The sequence below is a fragment of the Echinops telfairi genome, unplaced genomic scaffold (genome assembly GCF_000313985.2).
Source record: "Echinops telfairi isolate 266 unplaced genomic scaffold, ASM31398v2 ScPeMD7_7419;HRSCAF=8457, whole genome shotgun sequence".
Lineage (NCBI taxonomy): Eukaryota > Metazoa > Chordata > Mammalia > Afrosoricida > Tenrecidae > Echinops > Echinops telfairi.
In genome coordinates, this window is record NW_022111319.1 from 1,102,187 (window position 1) to 1,108,626 (window position 6,440).

The following is a 6,440-nucleotide window of genomic DNA, read 5'->3' on the forward strand; positions in this document are numbered from 1 at the left end:
TTTCCTGATTTTATTATTTTTATTTTTGTGTGTGTTCATCCATTTAAAAAAATTAGTTGAGATTTAATACATACATCATTGGATTCTATTGCCAAGATTTTATTGAGGATCTTTGCATCTATGTTAATGAGAGATATTGGTCTGTTATTCTCTATCTTTGTGGGGTCTTTACCTGGTTTTGGTATCAGGGTTTATTCTGGCTTCATACACTGAGTTTTGGAATTTGCTGCCTTTTTCGATGTTCTGGATGAGTTTGTGTAGAATCAGAGTCAGCTTTTCTCTGAATGCTTGGTAAAATTCTCCTGTGAAGCCATCTGGACAAGAGCTTTATTCAGTGGGGAGTTTCTTGATGACTTATCTATTTCTCCATTTGCTATGGGTTGTTTGAAGTTCTTAATGTCCTTCTATGTTAATTTTTTGAGATAGTGATTTTCCAGCTATATGTCCATGTCCCCCAAATCATTGAATCTATTGGAATACAGTCTTTCATAGTATGGTGTAATTGTTCTTTTTTTTTTATTAGGGCATGTTGTCACTTCCCCCATTTCATCCCTATTTCTATATATTGATACCTGCTCCTTCTTTTTCTTTAAGTTTACTAGCAGTTTCTCGATTTTGTTGATCCTTTCAAAAGAACCAACTGTTTTGCTTTGCTGAGATTTTCCATTGTTCTTCTGTTTCCCAGTTCATTTATCTGTGCTCTAATTTTTATGATTTCTTTTACTGTTGGAAGGATTATGCTGTTGACTCTGTTGTAACTGCTGGATGTGCTGTGTTAAGATGCTGACCATAATTCTCTCCTCTTTTTTCATGTGTGCATTTATTGCAATAAAGTGACCCCTGATAACTCCCTTTGCTGTGTCCTGTAGGTTTTGGTACATTGTATTGTCATTCTCAATGGTTTCTAGGAACTTCCTAATTTCCTCTCTAACTTCGGCTATTACCCATTCTGGTGTTTTTTTTCACTGCACCGTTATACACTGGGGCGCTTTATTGGGCTTGCTGAGAGATGGAGATACATGTGCAAACGGCTGTGGACAGGAGCGGGGGCAGGCAGGGCAGGGGGCAGGTCGTCCAGCAGGGCAGGGCCAGAGGGTTCAGGACACAGCATGGTGCAATGGCTAGTGGCCTTGCTGGCCCATCATCTGTGACAGGGCTTGGAAGCTCATCCATCCCTGTGCCCGTGGCGAGAAGAATGACGAAGATGAGGATTCCCAGGAGGCCGAGGACCGTAGAGAAGATGTTCAGGTACTTGGCTGTGGATGCGTGGCTCTGGGCCCCAATCATGTCACCCGCTCCCTAGACTTCACGGAGTAGGCATAGGCCACAAAGCCCAGGCAGCAGCAGTTGAGGAAGAGCGCGTTGAAGAGGGACCAGACGAAGTGGTCGGGCACCTGGGGTTCACTCTGGATGTTGATCACGGTGGACTGCATGGGGGCGGCATGGTATGGGGCCCGCAGCCCACCCATCTTGAGCTCCTCTTGAGCTATCTCCTGGGCGTGAGGACACACAGACCTGCAGAATGGGAGAGGCCCCCATTCTGTTTTGATAAATGTGTTATTGAGTCTCTAAGTGTTTAACTTTGTTTGTCTGGGGTTTTTTTTCTTTCTATTGTTGACTTCCAGATTTATGGTGTGGTCAGAGAAGATGTTTAGAATGACTTCTGTGTATTTGAATTTTCTCAAGCTTGCCTTGGATCCCTGCATGTGGTTTATTTTAGAATATGAACCATGTACATTGGAGAAGAATGTTTTTTTTTTTTTTGCTGTTGTTTGAAGAGCTCTGAAAATGTCTAGGAGGTTGAGTTGTTCAATTGTGTTGTTCAGTTCTTCAGTTTCTTTATCGAAATTCCTACCTGTTGATCTCTCTCTTTGAGAGTGGTTGATTGAAGTCACCTACTATAATAGTTGATCCAATGATATCTTTTTTCATCTTTTGAGGATCTGATTGATGAATTTTGTGGGTCTTTCGTTGAGTGCATATGTTTATGGGTTCTTGTTCTAGTCACCCCTTGGGCATTATGCAATGCCTTTTTAAAAAAAAAAATCTCTTATCAGAGATTAGTATTTCCACCACTGCTTTTTTAAAAATTACCATTAGCCTGGTAAAATTTTCACCATCCTTTGATTCTCATTCTGTTTTGTCTGTGAGTTTGAGGTGTGTCTCTTGAAGGCAGAAGTTTGATGGATTTTGTTGTCTGATCCAGTCTGCTACTGTTTGTCTTTTATTTTTTAATTTAATAAATGATTTCATTGGGGGTTTTACAGCTCTGTAATAATCCATACATCAATTGTTTCAAGCACATTTGTACATATGTTGCCATCGTCATTTCCAAAACATTTTTTTCTACTTGAGCCCTTGGTATCGGCTCTCCCCCCCCCCATGAACCCTTGATAATTTATAAATTATTTTTATTTTTATATTTTACACCTTCTGCTGTCTCCCTTCACCCATGTTTCGGTTGTTTGTTCTTCCCCCCTGGGGGGGTGTATGTCGATCATTGTGATTGGTTCCCCCTTTCTCCCCCCTTTCCCCCTACCCTCATGGTATTGCTACTCTCATTATTGGTCCAGAGGGGTTTATCTGTCCTGGATTCTGTGTGTCAAGAGCTCTTTTCTGTACCAGTGTACATGCTCTGTTCTAGCCAGATATGTAAGATAGAACTGGGGTCATGATAGTAGGGGGAGTGGGAGAAAGCATTGAAGAACTGGAGGAATGGTGTGTGCTTTGTCAGTGCTATACTGCACCTTGGCTGGCCAGTCTCCTTCCTGTGACCCTTCTGTGAGGGGATGTCCAATTGTCTACAGATGGGCTTTGGGTCTCCATTCTGACCCCCCTTGTTTACATTTAAGTGGTTGGTTGTTTTGGGTCTTCTGTCTTTGTCTTTTAATAGGTCCATATAAACCATTAACATTCAGAGTAATTAAATCTAAATGTAGATTATTTGCTGTCATCTCATTGTATTTGTTTTTGATATTTTTCGTTCTCCTTTAAACTGTGGTGTGTGTGTATGTGTGTGTGTAGTTTATTTTTGTCTTTGTTTCTCCGTTGGATCTGTAATATTTTAAGAACTTTTTTCAGTGTGTTGGTCTCCTGCTTGGGTGCTGCAGTTTTTTATTTTCCACCCATAAAGAATTGGAAAGTACTTTTGTGATGCTGTTTGTTTTAATGAATTCGCTAAATATTTCCTTTTTTGAGAAAAATTTATTTCTCCTTCAAATTTTATGGAGAGCCTTGCTGGATATAGGATTGTTGGATTGTGGTTGTTGTCTTTCAACTTTCGAAATACATTGCTCCAATTTCCACTTTCCTACTTTCAGAGAGGTCGGAGCTTATTCTTATATGTTTACCTTTATATGTAACAGCTTTGTTCTCTCTAGCTGCTCTCATGATTTTCCCCTCTTCCTTAAAATTGGATACTTTGACTACTGTAAATCCTGATGTGTTTTGCGGGGTTTAATCTATTTGGTCTTTCTGCTTCCTGAATGGTTATCGTCTCCTCATTTGTGATATTGGGGAAATTTTCTGCCAAGAATTCCCTTACTATTTTAACTGTAGACTTATTCATTTCTTATAATTCAGGCACCACAATAATTCGATGGTTTCACTTCATGGAATCCCATGTTATCCTCAGGTTTTCTTTAGATTTTTTTTATATTTTTGTTTGATTGTTTCTCTTGTTTGCTGGATTCTGCTTGATCATCTTCAAGGTTGCTGATTCAGTTTTCCATTTCTTCCATTCTGTTGTTGAGATCATTCACCTTATTTTTCACTTCTGCCATGTCATTTCTTAACTCTTGGATTTCCCTTTGGTGTGTGAAGTATATTATCTGCAATTTTTCATTAGATTTCAGGATTAATCCCCTAATTTTTGTATGGCCTTAATGAACATTCTCATGCATTCTTTCTCTGGCAATTCAAGGGCTGCTTCTTCTATGTAAACCATTGGGTTTGGGTCATCTTCAGTAATCAACTTTTGTTTTTCTAGATGTTTTATGGTAGCTGCTGCTGTTGGCTCTTGTTTGTTTCACATCTTAGTTAAGCTGAAAGTGGAGTGTAGTCTTCTGGGATGTGTAGGGGCCAGGGTTTGACTCTTTAGGTTAGGGGAGGGTCAGAAAGGTGCTGGAAAACCTATTGTGTGCAGATGTAGGGGAAGTGTTAGGTGGGTGAGTAGGAAGATTAGGGTATAGGCGCTCAGTAGTAAGTTTTCAGTGGTCGTTTTAATCACAGAAAGCTTTCCCATTAAGTATAGCAATTTTTAATGAGTTGGAGAAGAGGGCTATGCCAGATGGGATTTTACTTGGTAAGTTAAAGGAGAGTGTGTGTTACTGTGCTGGAGGGAGCAGGTTCCATAGGTTATGGTGGTTGAGGTAAGAGAGGGGTATACTGAACCTACCAGAGTTCTTTATCAGCCCTGCATATTATGTAGGGAGAGTGCTGTCCTTCCGTTATTGTGCTTATAACATTGGATTCCTGTGGTCCTAGGGTGGAAATGGGTTATTATACTTGATGCCTCAGGGAATAGGGAGTTCCAATCAGAGGGTGACCTGGCTAAGGTCTGGGGTCCCTGGTTCTGCAGGCTACCTAGCCTGAGGTAGGAAATGCCAGTTTCCTTCTCCTCTGGTGGGGTAAGGAGTTTTGTATTTCCATTCTCGAAAGAACAAATACAACAACCTCCCGGAGCCTGCTTCTCTGTGTATTTCAGCTGTGCTTCTGTCTCACTGGTGCTGGATCCCTCTCCAACTCATTGAGGCTATATATCCTCAGAGCCCAGTCTTGCTCCTGCCACCAGGGGAGGGAGCTGTGCCTTGGCTAGGACTATCCCCAGTGGGAATTCTACTCCTTGGTTCACTGTGGATTTCAGCATCAAGGGCCTCCAGGAGCCCTCATAGGTGGCCATGGGACGCCCCTGAGGGGTTGACTTTTGGGCCATCTTCCCACACTGGCTAGCCACCGAATAGGGGGTAGGAGGGAGTGGGAAGAGGCTGAGAGTTGCCACCCCACCAAGAGAGGCAAGGTACAGGCAGGTACTTTGAAAAAGGACCATAAGACAAGCACAATTGCACTCTCCATGAAAGAACTGAAAAAGAACCCTAGGGTGCTGTGAGACCCAGTCTTACTCACCAGTCCCCCAACTTGGCCTCTTTACCCCTAAATCTGACAATCACACTGCAAACTCTTCACTTTGATCCTGCATTGGCACTGTCTTCTTGGAATCCCCACAATTTATATTTTTATTTACCCTGGTCTCTTAGAATTATAATCCAGATGTTCTGCCACACCTCCTCCCCAGGTAGCTTCTCGATTAGAAGACCCAGGAATCTTCCTTAGGTGGCCTAGTGTCTGGGGAGTGCCCTAGGGGACTCTAATCGTCCTCCATTGTTGCTTTCTAATTTTAGTAAATTTCTGTCTGCTAATCCATATGTTGAAAATCCTGTAGTCTGGAAGTGATATCCCTTTCAATGACTCTTTGTGCTGTTCTCTGTGGAGTGTGTGCTACTCAGTCTCCTCCTTCGCTGGTGCTTTATCTCTTCCAGGCGGACCTTTCCTGATTTTAAACCATGCAGTTATTCCATGCAGTGTTTGCACAACTGCCTCTTGATCTGTATAAGAGTTCTGCATGAGCACAATGAAGTGTTCTGTAATTTTCACTCTTCTCAAGGCTATCCATAATTTGTTATCACCCACAGTCAAATGCCTTTTCCTATTCAATAAAATGCAAGTAAACATCTCTCTATTATTCTCTGCTTTGAGCCAAGATCCATCTGGAATCAGCAATGATATTCTTTGTTCCATGACACCTTCTGAATCTGACCTGAATCTCTGGTCGTTTCCTGTCAATGCAATTGTTGCAAATGCTGGATGATCTTCAGCAAGATTTACATGCATAGGACATCAATGATATTTATTCTATAATGTGGGCTTCCTACTTGTTCACTTTTCTTTGGAATATGTACAAATATGAATCTCTACTAGTCAGTTGGCCAGGTCTTTGAAATATGACACCTTTTAATTGCTATTCCATCAATTCGTGGAGCCTTGTTGTTGGCTAAAGCTTTCAATGCAGCTTAAAATACTCCCTTCACTATCATTGGTTCTTGCTCACCTGCTACCACCTGAAATGATTGAATGCCCACTAATTATTTTTGGTACAGTGACTGAGTATTCTTTCTATCTTCTTTTGATGCTTCCTGCATCATTAATTTGATTGTCTTTAGAATTATACAATATCGCAACTCCAGGGTTGAATTTCTCTGAATATGCTGAGTGTGTTCTTCCTTTTTGATTTTCTAACTCTAGGCCTTTACAAATTTGATTATAATATGTCCTTTTTCTTAGGCTTGAAGGTAATCAAGCGGCCATAAAGCTCAGAAGCAACAAAGCCCACATGGAAGAAGCACACCAGCCTATGCAACCACGAGGTGTCGAAGGGATCAGGT

At 41.4% G+C, this 6,440-nt stretch overlaps 1 pseudogene; it reads right to left on the reverse strand.

The window, feature by feature from the left end:
* Nucleotides 1-1,932, reverse strand: part of LOC105979653 — a 25,456-nt pseudogene extending 23,524 nt beyond the window's left edge.
* Nucleotides 1,933-6,440: the final 4,508 nt, after the last annotated feature.